Genomic DNA, 12,711 nt, shown 5'->3' on the forward strand with positions numbered 1-12,711 from the left:
GAAAACGTGAATGAGGTTCAGGTACGCAGGCAAAACAGTGGGTTTTTTCACATGCTCCTTTGCCAGTTCTACTCCATAATATGAATATTATGATAAGAAACGTTGTGTAGACAATTGCTTTGATTTTGACACATCCGACATAACTACAAAACTAGATAAAGCAATACGATGCTTTCCCCATTGGAGGCTTGTGTATTTACATTTGGTTGGATATATACATTGCCACAAAAAAGCAAAACAGCTTCTCAGAGTGATTTTCAGAAGGATAAATGGCAGCTGCTGGACTTCTCTGTCTCTTTTCATTAATCCATCTAGTTTGAGATTTGACATCGGTGGCTGGATTCTGAAAAGGGAACTGTGTCATGTGTTGCATCCTGTATTTAACAAAAAAAAAAAAAAGACTGACAGGAAGTGCTGGGATTGGTAGCCAGAAAAAAAGGGCTGTTTTTAGAGAGAGGAAACTAAAGACATTAAAAAGGCACGACCGAGTATGCATAGTTCTTGTATAATCAAAACCATGTACAGGCTGAAAAAGAAACATTCCAAATGAAAGAGAGGACTTATAATCAGATCACACTCCACAGTTTAGGAACAAAACCTGGAACGGATGAATAAGGCACTTTTTAATGAACCGCTTCCCAGTGCTATCTTCTGTCTCACCTGAAGCCCTGTTCAGGTAAAGTTAAACAGGTACTGTTCTGCCCTCCTGTCTGAGCTTTTTTTTATCCAGGATATATACTAATGTGTGAATTGCCAGGAATTTAAAGTGAATTCAGAGCAAATTTAACATTTTAGACCAAAGTAGCCGATTTGAAAACATACAACCGTTGTTGTAAAATTTAATTCACTTTGAGTTTGCCAAAATTCAGACTTTTGTGAATAATCCAGTATGTCTTAGAATTGCGTGTTGCAAGAAGGTTATCTATGCACTTAATTGGATTCCATACTAAGCAGTCATTGGACTCACTACTACCCATACAGCATCTATCATCCATCTGCCTCAGAATGATCTAACTCTTCCAGTGCCAGAGGGGTTTGGGACTCACACTTTCCTATTAGTAAACCTGTAAAAAATTGTATTTTAGTAAAGGCAGTGTATGGTCTGTTTTTCTTTCTTTTTTAGTTTTTTTGGTACATCCTGATAATGAGCATGTCACTTATCTGGTTTGTAGTGTTAAACTGATTACAACCTAATAAAGCTGATAAATAGGTTAATCTGTAGTCAGTGCGGTTATATGGCAATGTGCTAACAATGTATAAGCAATGTCTTTTTATAGATCACTGATAACAGTCATAGCTAGGACTAAAGATGAACAAAAATCAGTTGTGCTCATTGAGTCTGGCCACTTTGAAGCCATCTTGTTATGTTATACTTACATTGTCTTTTTTCTGGATTAGCTAATAATATTGCAAACATTTTCTGTATCTTTAGTGTGCCTTTATCAACTATGTCTTCTGTAAGGCAATCCCAGGTATCTACTGCCCTTTCAGTAAAGAATTCATTTTCTACATCATTATCCACTTACTGTGTTCCATTTTACACGGACCCATATTGTGTTACAGCAGATTAATCACTTGGTTAGAATGCAAAATGGGAAAAAAAAAAATGCAAAATTCCATATTATCTGGTCCCCATTATTAGGAAGAGGTACATCATTTTTCCAGGGCACGGGTAACCGCCAACAAAAAGGTGTTTTCTGTAATTGTTCCTGCTGTGCCCAGAAAAGTAGGAAGACTCTTGTTTATATGTTTTTTTCCCCAAAATATGAGGTTTATGTCTAAATTGTAATTCTGGAGTTCTAACTTTAGATTATAAGATGGTTTAGGCAGGGGCGTCTTCACCTACTGTTCTTGTATGTCAAACATGGTTTGTTAGAATCAGATGTTCGTCTTGTTTTCTCTTGTACAGCGCTGCAAAATATGTTGGAGCTATATAAATAATTGTAAAAGTGGAGCAATCAGCAAGAAATTGGATTGGTTTACACGGTGATTGCTCAACTTTGCAGCTATTGTCAGGGACATTTATTTGGGTCCAAGACAAAAAAGTTAAGAGCCACTGATCCAGTCTTTCTATTTTGTTCATTTAGGGTAAATTTACGCATCACAAAAATATTGTTTATTAGTATAGTCCTTACTAATACCACTGGAAGGATATGCAAGGTATCTACTACTTATACTGCAAATAGTATTTTCTCACGTTACCTTTATTTTCAAAACCAACCCCCTTTGCTGTAGCACTACTGTTTTTATTCAGCCCCCTTAATTTTAATAATACATACAGAGTTTGCGAAAAATGTTTGCCCTGATTTATAAATAGTAATACTAATAATCATAATGTATTTTACTTTTAATTCACAATTATTTATAACATCTGAAAAAATGTCCACAATGACGTACAATCAGTATTGTAACACTGGATACAGTACGTGATTTAGTCTGCCATAAAAGTGTAGAAGTATATATTGTATATCATATTGACAATGTGCAGACTAGATAGAGCGTCACAGATGTGCATTATTTTGAGTTATTGGGTCTGTAGTTAACCAGGACACCATAAACACTGTCAAGATAATATGAATGAGATATTTTACTCTGCAGTAAAACAAATTGACCTAGAAAACCTTACTGTGTTATGTGATCACAATGCAAAGACAAAAGTGTAATCTGCCTGTCGGGATCCCTTTAGATGAACTATGCATTTAATAGTGAATGCAATGCAATATGTATTTTTGTATTTTAAAATGTGTTTATTTTCTGCATGATTAATGCTATTATAAGAAACATACTATGACTATAGGCCTCAATTTAAAGGACCACTCTAGTGCCAGCAAAACATACTCGTTTTCCTGGCACTAGAGTGCCCTGAGGGTGCCCCCACCCTCAGGGACCCACTCCCGCCGGGCTCTGGGGGGAGGAAGGGGTTAAAGTTACCTTTTTCTCCAGCGCCGGGCGGGGAGCTCTACTCCTCCTCTCCTTCTTCCTTGTGACGTCATCGGCTGAATGCGCATGCGCGGCAGGAGCCGCGCTCGCATTCAGCCGGTCGCATAGGAAAGCATTTACAATGCTTTCCTATGGACGCTTGCGTGCTCTCACTGTGATTTTCACAGTGAGAATCACGCAAGCGCCTCTAGCGACTTTCAATGAGACAGCCACTAGAGGTTTTGGAGGCTGGATTAACCCTCAGTATAAACATAGCAGTTTCTCTGAAACTGCTATGTTTATAAAAAAAAAAGGGTTAATCCTAGAGGGACCTGGCACCCAGACCACTTCATTAAGCTGAAGTGGTCTAGGTGCCTAGAGTGGTCCTTTAATATTTTTTGGATAAACATTTAAAATTTTAACTTTTTTCAAAATATTAAATTATCACAAAATATATAATTTATAAAAAAAAAATATCACTGTCAAAAAATATTAAACATATTTTTCAAATATGTTTCAAGATATTAAAGAATTTTAAACGTTTATTCAAAAATATGAAATAATTTGAAAAAAATATAAAAAAAATAATACAAGGCCATATTACAAAAGCAAAAAGACACCTAAGGGTTTGACAACCCTGCTCAGAAGAGCTTGCTATCTAATTAAAAGTAAATTTTCCTTCTGCAAAGAAATGCGGTAAAACGACATTGCCATTCCAGTACAGCATTGTGAGGATTACATTAAATTGGATAGTGTGCTCTGGCTGTTTCAAGATAGTAATACATAAAACTATTGAGAATTTTAATAAAACACAGAGCCCATGGCCAACGTACATACACCTAGCTATCAGTTTATACAAAAAATTATGTGACAGTAATGCTTTAAAAAGATTACTGTTTGTAAAATACTTGGGGACAAAAAGGCATTTACTATTGCGTTTTCTTTTTTCCATTAAAATGATTTTTACTGGCAAAAATAGCATTTTATGAACGTATTGCAATGATAACAGGATAAACCTTAAACCAAAAGCAGGTCAAGGAAAATTATACTGTAATAAATAAACTTGATGTTTCAAGGTGTGAATCCTCAATTCTTGAAAAGTCTCCTTGTCTGTAAAATGTTGGAGGTTGTGACAAGGACCTTCATCGGTCATTTGTTTTGTATTCACTGTACTGGACTTATAATATCGCAGCAATGTATTTTGCCAAAACACTGATCACAAACAAATAAAAGAGTCAGTTAAAAAGGATTCTATTCCTCAGTAGGGAGACCACACCACCTCTCCACAGTGTTGGTTAACTTTATGAAAATTTTAAAAAAGTCAAATAAAAAATATTCACAAAACAAAAAAGGATTCTATTAACTAACATGACGCTGTATAATGTTCATCAAATGCTTTTTTTGCATAACTTGAACAGATTAAATAGAGGCTTGATTTGTTTGTACATTATTGGGCAATTTAGTAATGTCAATAAACAATTTAAAAGTGGAGAACCTTCCTTGTGATTGCGTTTTATGTTTTTGAAATGAAAACAGCTGTTATGACCCTTCAAAGATAATGAGAAAATTACTATAAATTTGCAACACTGTAAATCAATTGATGGTATTATAGCTCTCTTTATAATGACAAAAGCCTCTAGAGCCCAGGCTACACTGTTGTTACTGCTGTTATAATGACTCCAGGTACAGTAGTGTACTCCATGTAGTTGGTTTAGGAGGATTTGTGGTTAAGGGGCTTTTATAATTAGGGATGATTTAGGGTTTGGATAGCAGCCTTTAAGATGCCTTTAAACTCAAATGAGTTACAGTCAAAACATTTAGATACCCTTTTAATCCAGAGTCCCTTGCAGCCGCCCTTAAAGGGACCCTCTGAGCACCATAACAGAGGGTCGCTGATCGGCTTAGAGAAGTCAGCTGATCATCTATCCCAGTCAGTACCCCCCTTTTCACAAAACGGCTTAAGAAACTTAAGTATGTTTCTCAAGCCGTTTGGGAATAGGGAGATAATATTTGGCTTAGAGCTCTAAGTAAATCAGCGACCCTAAAGCCCACTGCAGCCCAAGGTGGTATAAAGCGTATGTTGGAGGGGGCAGATAAAAACGTTGAGACGGGTAAGACAGCGCCAAGTACCTCCTGACACCATAACAGCTTAATTTCAATGAAGTTGTTATGGTGTCTGTAATGTTCCTCTAGTTTAATCACTGTACAGCAGGGCATCATTTTCTGGGAGTTGCAGTTACTCTACTAGGCTGACAGCAGAACTGCAATTTCTCCAAATCAGTGCTGTACCATCTGTCAGGAGAAAGTTTTTTCTGTGATATATCGTAAGTGAATAGGAATATGACTACAGATAACATTAAAAACCAGGCACATCAAGCACATCAAATGTGTACTATACAGTAGCCTTTGGTGAATGAAAATTCAGGCCTAGTGTGTAAATATTCACCCCTGGTGATTGTGCCATGGATCCTCCAGGCTTGCAGTGGCAAGTAACCGTTGGGTTCAACTAGTAAATTAGGGCCATAAATTATGAGCCCTAAAATAGAGTATACAGGCACACAAGGACAGGGAGTCTCCTTAAACCAAGCATGTCAAACTCGCATGCGGCCCACAATTGACATCTTTGCGGCCCAGCGAGCTACGAGTAAATGCTTAGAGTTAAAGCAGAGCAATGTGGAGGAAGCCGGTGCCTACTCTGTTAAAATTTAGCCGGCCGGGAGGAGAGGTCGCTGGAGGAACTCACACTCACTGACAGACACACACACACACACTCACTGACAGACACACACACACATTTACACATTATTACACACACATACATCATTGTATTTATCCCTGGGGTCCAGTGGGGATCTTCTATCTGGAGATCTCCTTCCTGCTCCTCACTGCTCCCTTGCGCGCACCGACATCATATTCCAGCACCCGGCATCACTAAACTGCGCGCATGAGGGAGCAGTGAGCAGCAGGAAGGAGATCTCCAGATAGAAGATCCCCACTGTACCCCAGGGATAAATACAATGATGTGAGTGTGTGCAAGAATGTGTAAATGTGTGTGTGTCTGTCAGTGAGTGTGTGTGTGCGCGTCTGTCAGTGAGTGTGCGTCTGTCAGTGAGTGTGTCTATCAGTGTGTGTGTGTTTGTCAGTGAGTATGCGTCTGTCAGTGTGTGTGTGTTTGTCAGTGAGTGAGTGTGTGTCTGTCATTGTGTGTGTGTGTGTGTGTGTGTCTGTCATTGTGTGTGTGTGTCTGTATGTGTGTGAGTGTCTGTCAGTGAGTGAGTGTGTGTGTCTGTCAGTGAATGTGTGTGTTTGTCAGTGAGAGTGTGTGTCTGTCAGTGAGTGTGTGTGTCTATCTGTTTTTTTAGTGAGTATGTATGTGTCTGTCTGTGTGTGTGTCACTGAGTGTCAGTCTGTGTGTGTCTGTGTCAGTGAGTGTGTGTGTGTGTCTGTGTGTCAGTGAGTCTGTGTGTGTCTGTGTGTCTGTCAGTGAGTGTGTGTGTGTGTGTGTCAGTGAGTGTGTGTGTCGATCAGTGTTGCGATGGCCGCAACTGGACAGTGGAGGACCTGGAGGTGCACGGAGGCACTCAGTGCCACGTCACATTCCAACATGACGTCGACATGCTCCACCTTCACAGGGTTTCAAGAAGTAGCGGGCGGATCCGCTTTGGAACAGGGTGCGGACCGCGCCATTTGGGGTATACCAGAGGCCAGACTCCGGAGTCGCATACTGGCAACAGCAATGTGAGTGGAGTCTGCCTGTTGGCTATAGGGGGGATTGGGATTTGGTATATGGGAGAGACTGGGATTTAATAAAGGGGGGGACTGGGATTTAGTAGAGGAGGGTGCTGGGGTTTAGTAGAGGGGGGTGCTGTTTTTTTTATACTGTACTTTTCAAAATAAACCTACGTTTTGATGAAAATGTACGTTGTGTTTTTTTTTTGTAGCCCACATAAACTTAAACCTTGTTTATTTAGCCCGTGCTAGACTTTAAGTTTGATATGCTTACCTTAAACCATAACCTATGCAGTTTTTGTGCTGCTAGGTGTATCCCTTTATGGAACATATTTGGTCAGTATTAGCAAATTATGCTATTGAAATAGATTTTTATATTCACTCCTGTTAACCCTTTTTTTATGCCGGTGTCTGCAATCTTTCTATCTATTTTGACAACGCTTGCTGAAATAAAGCTAACTTATTTCTTATCAGGAGAGGTTCTGCAAAGGAACATTATGTAAGTGTAGTAATATATAAATCTATGGATACTTTTCCCTAAAGTGTAGTTAAACCAAACTAAAACCTTTTGGCCACTGTTTCTTTTCATTTAAATGTGTTATTGAGAGGTTTTCAATGCAACATGACAATGTAGCAATATTATACAAAGCTGATGTTTGTTCAGTGTATTTCAGTAATGCATAAACATTCCATATTCTGGATATAGTAAACATAGTGATCTCAATGGTATAGTTTCAATATAAATTTTACTTAACATATAAAAGTGAGAGTTTATATAAAAATTGCATAAAATCTACATATCACAAATCAGGGACTCCTTGGGAGTCCATCTAGCAAAAATGATTTTTAAGAAAGCATCTTTGCACAATTCTCCCAGAATTCCTTGCTTGAAGTTTTTCTGGCATCTTTTAAATCAGAATTAAAGAAGACTTTGGTGAGAACAAACTTTGATAAAACTCACCAATGACTGATGCAAATATTTTAATTTACTGCTAATCTCCATACCACAGTCAGAGGAAAACTCCATCCTGGTCACAGCATTTCTTTAAAAAGCAGTGTTTACATTAAAGACTGCAGGAACATACTATACACTACATTAAACTGTAGATGTTCTGGTTACTATAGTGACCCTTTAAAAGTTCATTTCAAATGTAAGGTCAAAATAGCCAAACTAGAAAAGATCAGTTGATTATGTTTCAGTTTGCCTACTCTTGCTTTCAAATGTAAAATTACTTTGAATTCTCACTTTAGTAGGGAAACCTGCTGCTATAACTTTAGACCAGAAATGACCAAACAATGACTTTCGTCATCAGCCTCAATATTGTTGCCAAAGATAATGTCAGTTATAACCCACTATCTAGATGAGGATACAGATCACGGCAGTTCTGGATCAACGGATTTTAGTGAATTAACAGAAATGTTAGAATGTTTTTCCTTTTAGTAAATTTTAATGTTTGCATAACAGTCCCTACACAAAATACTGCTGACATTTCTTGTATATATAGTGACTTCCCGCTTCCTAGAATATCTACAAATAAAATTAAATGGAGGATATGATTTTATATTATTCCAAGACCAATATTAAGATCTTACGACGTTGCTAATTTAATTAAAGAATCACACCAGCCATTAATTATTTTGGTCTTTATTCCTTAATCATTTCTGATTATATATCAGTGTAGTATTGATCTACCCCACTGATGGTAATGTTTTTCCACAAATTAATTAACTATACTTTGTTACCTGCTTTCCTGATGCACTTCCTCTTTTTAAATGGGTTTCACCCTATTTGTCTGCTGCATGCTTCTGCACCGCTTAATTGATTTTGATCTACACTTTGATGTAAACGGAACTTTGCACTAGCAGTGACAAGGTGCACAATGATGGCATGACCTATTACGTCTAACGTTTACTCAAATTTCCTGGATTAATGGCGATACCATAAACAGACACTGAGTCTCAAAGAGTGATTGGTGTCTGCGGCACAAATTGTGTGCCACCTTAGAAGTCTGGTGGCACTGCGCCATTCCTGATCTATGCTATTGCCATATTTGAACTCCAACAGGCATATTTACTAAAGTGTGAGTTGTTGTGAATTCAAAGAGGATTTCCAATTTTGGGCTGAAGTAATCAAAACTAACCTGGCTAATTTTACCAAATCAATTATATTGATCTAAAATGTGAATTTCACTTTAAACACAGGTGCTGAGTGAGGGGGGGCAGGGGCTGAGGGGGGAGGCAGGAACTGTGGTGGGGGCACCAAGGCTGAGAAAGGGGACGGGGGCTGATAGAGGGGGCACATGGGCATTGGTGGGGGGGGCACAGGGGCTGAGAGAGTTGGCACAGGGGCTGATAGAGGGGGCACATGGGCATTGGTGGGGGGCACATAGGCATTGGTGGGGGGCGCAGGGGATGAGAGGGGGTGCACAGGAGCTGAAGGGGAGACAGGAACTGTGGTGGGGGACACAGGGAGCTGAGGGGGAGGCATGAGCTGTTGAGGGGGGCAGGGGCGGTGGTGGGGCAGAGTAGGGAAAAAGTGTATTCCTTATCATGGGCCAGGGAGGAGTGGAAAAGGAGCTGGAGGCAGCACACAGCAGCCTGGGAAGTCGGCTGCCCTCTACTGATGATGTCAGGAGGGGGCGTGACTTCCACTGCTCTTCTCCCAGACTCTCCAGCCAGGGCCGGCGCTACCTGTAAGGCGGACTAGGCAGCCGCCTAGGGCGCCCCTTGGGAAGGGGCGCCGCCAGGAGCGCCGGCCCCCCTAATGCTGCAGCCGCCCGAGCGCTCTGTAGAGAGCCTCAGGCGGCTGCAGCTTTGCCCGGGCTGGTGCGTCCATGAGGGCGCACCGCCCGGGCACAGCATGAGGAGAGGGAGGGGGCTGACAGGAGGGAAGCGCTCAGCGCTCCCTCCTGTCACTCCCTCTCTGTAGCGTGACCGAGCGCAGTATAGTCCGCCGGTACAGGGAGCATCTGTCTCCTGTACTCGGACGGACTAACAGGAAGTGAACACTGGTGTTCACTTCCTGTTAGTCCGCCGGGTACAGGAAACAAAAGCTCCCTGTACCCGCGGACCATGATACAGAGCTCGGCCACGCAACTATAGAGGTAGGGGAGGGTGGGGGGAATAAATAGAGAGGGGGGGGGGAGATAAATACATGGAGAGGGAGGGGAGGAGGAGAAATCAATGAAGAGGGGGGGAGAAATAAATGGAGAGGGGGGAGGAGAAATAAATGGAGAGGGAGGGGAGGAGGAGAAATCAATGAAGGGGGGGGGGAGAAATAAATGGACAGGGAGGGGAGGAGGAGAAATCAATGAAGAGGGGGGGGGGAGAAATAAATGGACAGGGAGGGGGGATAAATAAATGGACAGGGAGGGGGGGAAATAAATGGACAGGGAGGGGGGGAAATAAATGGACGGGGGGGGATAAATGGACAGGGAGGGGGGAATAAATGGACAGGCAGGGTGGGGGAAATAAATGGACAGACAGGGAGGGGGGAATAAATGGACAGACAGGGAAGGGGGAATAAATGGACAGGGGGGGGGATAAATGGACAGGGGGGGAAATAAATGGACAGGGAGGGGGGGAAATAAATGGACAGGGAGGGGGTAAATAAATGGACAGGGAGGGGGAGGGAATAAATGGACAGGAGGGGGAGGGAATAAATGGACAGGAGGGGGAGGGAATAAATGGACAGGGAGGGGGGGGATAAATGGACGGGGGGGGGGATAAATGGACAGGGAGGGGGGGAAATGGACAGGCAGGGTGGGGGAATAAATGGACAGGCAGGGTGGGGGGAATAAATTGAAAGGGGGGGGGATAAATTGACAGGGAGGGGAATTGACGGGATTAGGAGGGGGAATGAGAGTGGGGAGGGGAGAAGAGAGTGACAACGGGGGAGACGAGAGTGACAAGGGAGGGGGAGAAGAGAGGGACACGCAGGGGAGAAGAGAGTGACAAGGGAGGAGGGGGGAGAAGAGAGGGACAAGAGGGGGGAGAAGAGAGGGACATGGGGGGAGAAGAGAGGGACAAGGGGGGTTGAGAAGAGAGTGACGAGGGAGGGAGAGGGGGAGAAGAGAGTGACAAGGGAGGGGGGAGAGATTGACATCCATCACACACACACAATGCACCCCTTGCACACAGAAAAACACACAATGCATTACACACAGACACACACACAAGCAATTCAACCCTTACACACAATGCATCCCTTACACACACAGAAACACACAATGCATTCCTTACACACACTCAATGCCCCCCTTACAGACGCACACACTGCATCCCGTACATACACAGAAACACTCATTGCAGCCCTTACACATACAAACACAGATTCACACAATGCATTCCTTACACACATATCAGGACATCCTCTACTCCTGTGAACAAACTAATTGGTGGAACATGAAGGTGTGAACCCTGGGGCCCAGACCTTGAGCTGTGCAAAGGGCCTTAAAAAAAATGGAGCCTTCTTCCTGTTCTCCCAGAACACAAAGAGCCTCCAGAGAGCCTGTTCTACACCAGACCAGTGGAGCCAGACTGCAGGTAGAGCCCATCACCATCCTCATCTGATTGTAAGTAGGCAATCTAGTATATTATTCGTGGCACTAATCTCTAATTTACCTCACATTAAAGGGACACTTTAGTCCCCAGAACCACTGCAGCTTAATGTAGTGGTTCTGGTGTCTATAGCCTGTCCCTGCAGGCCTTTTAATGTAAACACGGTGGCACTGCAGCACTTGCGTTAGTTAACATGGGGCATTGTGATGTCATATCGGGGGGGGGATGGGGGGCGGCAAACTTTACTTTTGCCTAGGGCGGCAAAAATCCTTGCACCGGCCCTGTCTCCAGCGGTCCTGTGAGAAGAGCAGTGGAAGTCATACCCCCTCCTCCTGACATCATAAGGAGTGACCAGCTGACTCCACTGACTGCAGGCTGCAGGGAGAGCAAAGTGAGTTGAAAAATCCGAGTCCCCAGCCAGAGGCAGGGGATTCGGATTTCTGCACCCCCCTGCTCTTGCGCCCTAAGGTGACCGCCTGTGCCGCCTTATGGATGCGCCAGCCTTGATAGAGGGCTGCCACTTTTAAAGGATCACTAAAGTCACCCAGACCACTCCTTTAATTTTGTAGGAACTACAATGTTTGCATTGTAGAGTAAAACATACCTCTGGTGACTCTCTTCCTAAAAGCCACAACAAGCACTTACCTGTGTCTCAATGAAATGCTACTCTTAAAGCAGCATTGATTTGCCACGCATGCACACTAGCCTCTCAATGCTTTTCTTTAGGATCTTGGCCAGGGAGGTGGAGTGACCCAAGCAAAATCAGCACGGTGAGAGAAGAAAGGTAAGTAATGACTTTCAAACCCTCAGGGGGAGGGATGGTAAGACTACACCAATATAGATAGAGCAACAGTATAGCATTAGGAATACATGTTTGTATTCCAAACGCTGTAGTGCTCCTTTAAAAATGTATATAAAAATGTTAATAAATCATGGAACTGCAGCAACTGAATAGATATCCCAGTGTTGTGGGTCAGTAATTTTTTTTTTTTTAGGGATTTCATTCCAGTTCACATACAACAGTCTGACTATTTTTTTTAGTCATAACTGTTCATTCGTGTGCCTAGTAATAATTCAATAGTGATGGCTAGAAAACTGGGTCAGAGCATCTCCAAATGGGCAAGTCTTGTGGGGTGTTCCCAGTATGCTATAGTTAGTACCTACCAAAAGTGGTGCAAAGAAGGGCCAGTATCGGGGTCATGGGCTCCCAAGGCTCATTGCTGCACACAGGGAGTAAAGGCTGGTCCGATCACAGTTTGAGCTCCTGTAACTCAAATTGCTGAAATATTGAATGCTGGCCTTAATAGAAAGGTGTCAAAACACAAAGTGCATTATAGTTTGCTGTATATGGGGCAGCAGACTGGTCAGAGTGCCCATGATGTCCCCTGTCAACTGCTGAAAGCGCCTTCAATGGGGATGTGAGCAGCAGAACTGAACCATGGAGCAAAGGAATAACAGTTTGATGAATCAGGTGGATGGCCAGATGCTTGAGCATTGTTTACG

At 42.5% G+C, this 12,711-nt stretch overlaps 1 protein-coding gene across 1 annotated transcript in view; it reads left to right on the forward strand.

Annotated features, from left to right (window-relative positions):
• The first annotated feature begins 452 nt into the window (after positions 1–452).
• The window catches only part of LOC134567323 (activin receptor type-1-like), a 91,243-nt gene continuing 78,984 nt past the window's right edge, over positions 453–12,711 (forward strand). The window contains exon 1 of the mRNA XM_063426019.1: positions 453–676. The gene's annotated coding sequence lies outside the window, so the exon portion shown is untranslated. The remainder of the gene's footprint in view (positions 677–12,711) is intronic.

Source organism: Pelobates fuscus, chromosome 1 (assembly GCF_036172605.1).
Source record: "Pelobates fuscus isolate aPelFus1 chromosome 1, aPelFus1.pri, whole genome shotgun sequence".
NCBI lineage: Eukaryota > Metazoa > Chordata > Amphibia > Anura > Pelobatidae > Pelobates > Pelobates fuscus.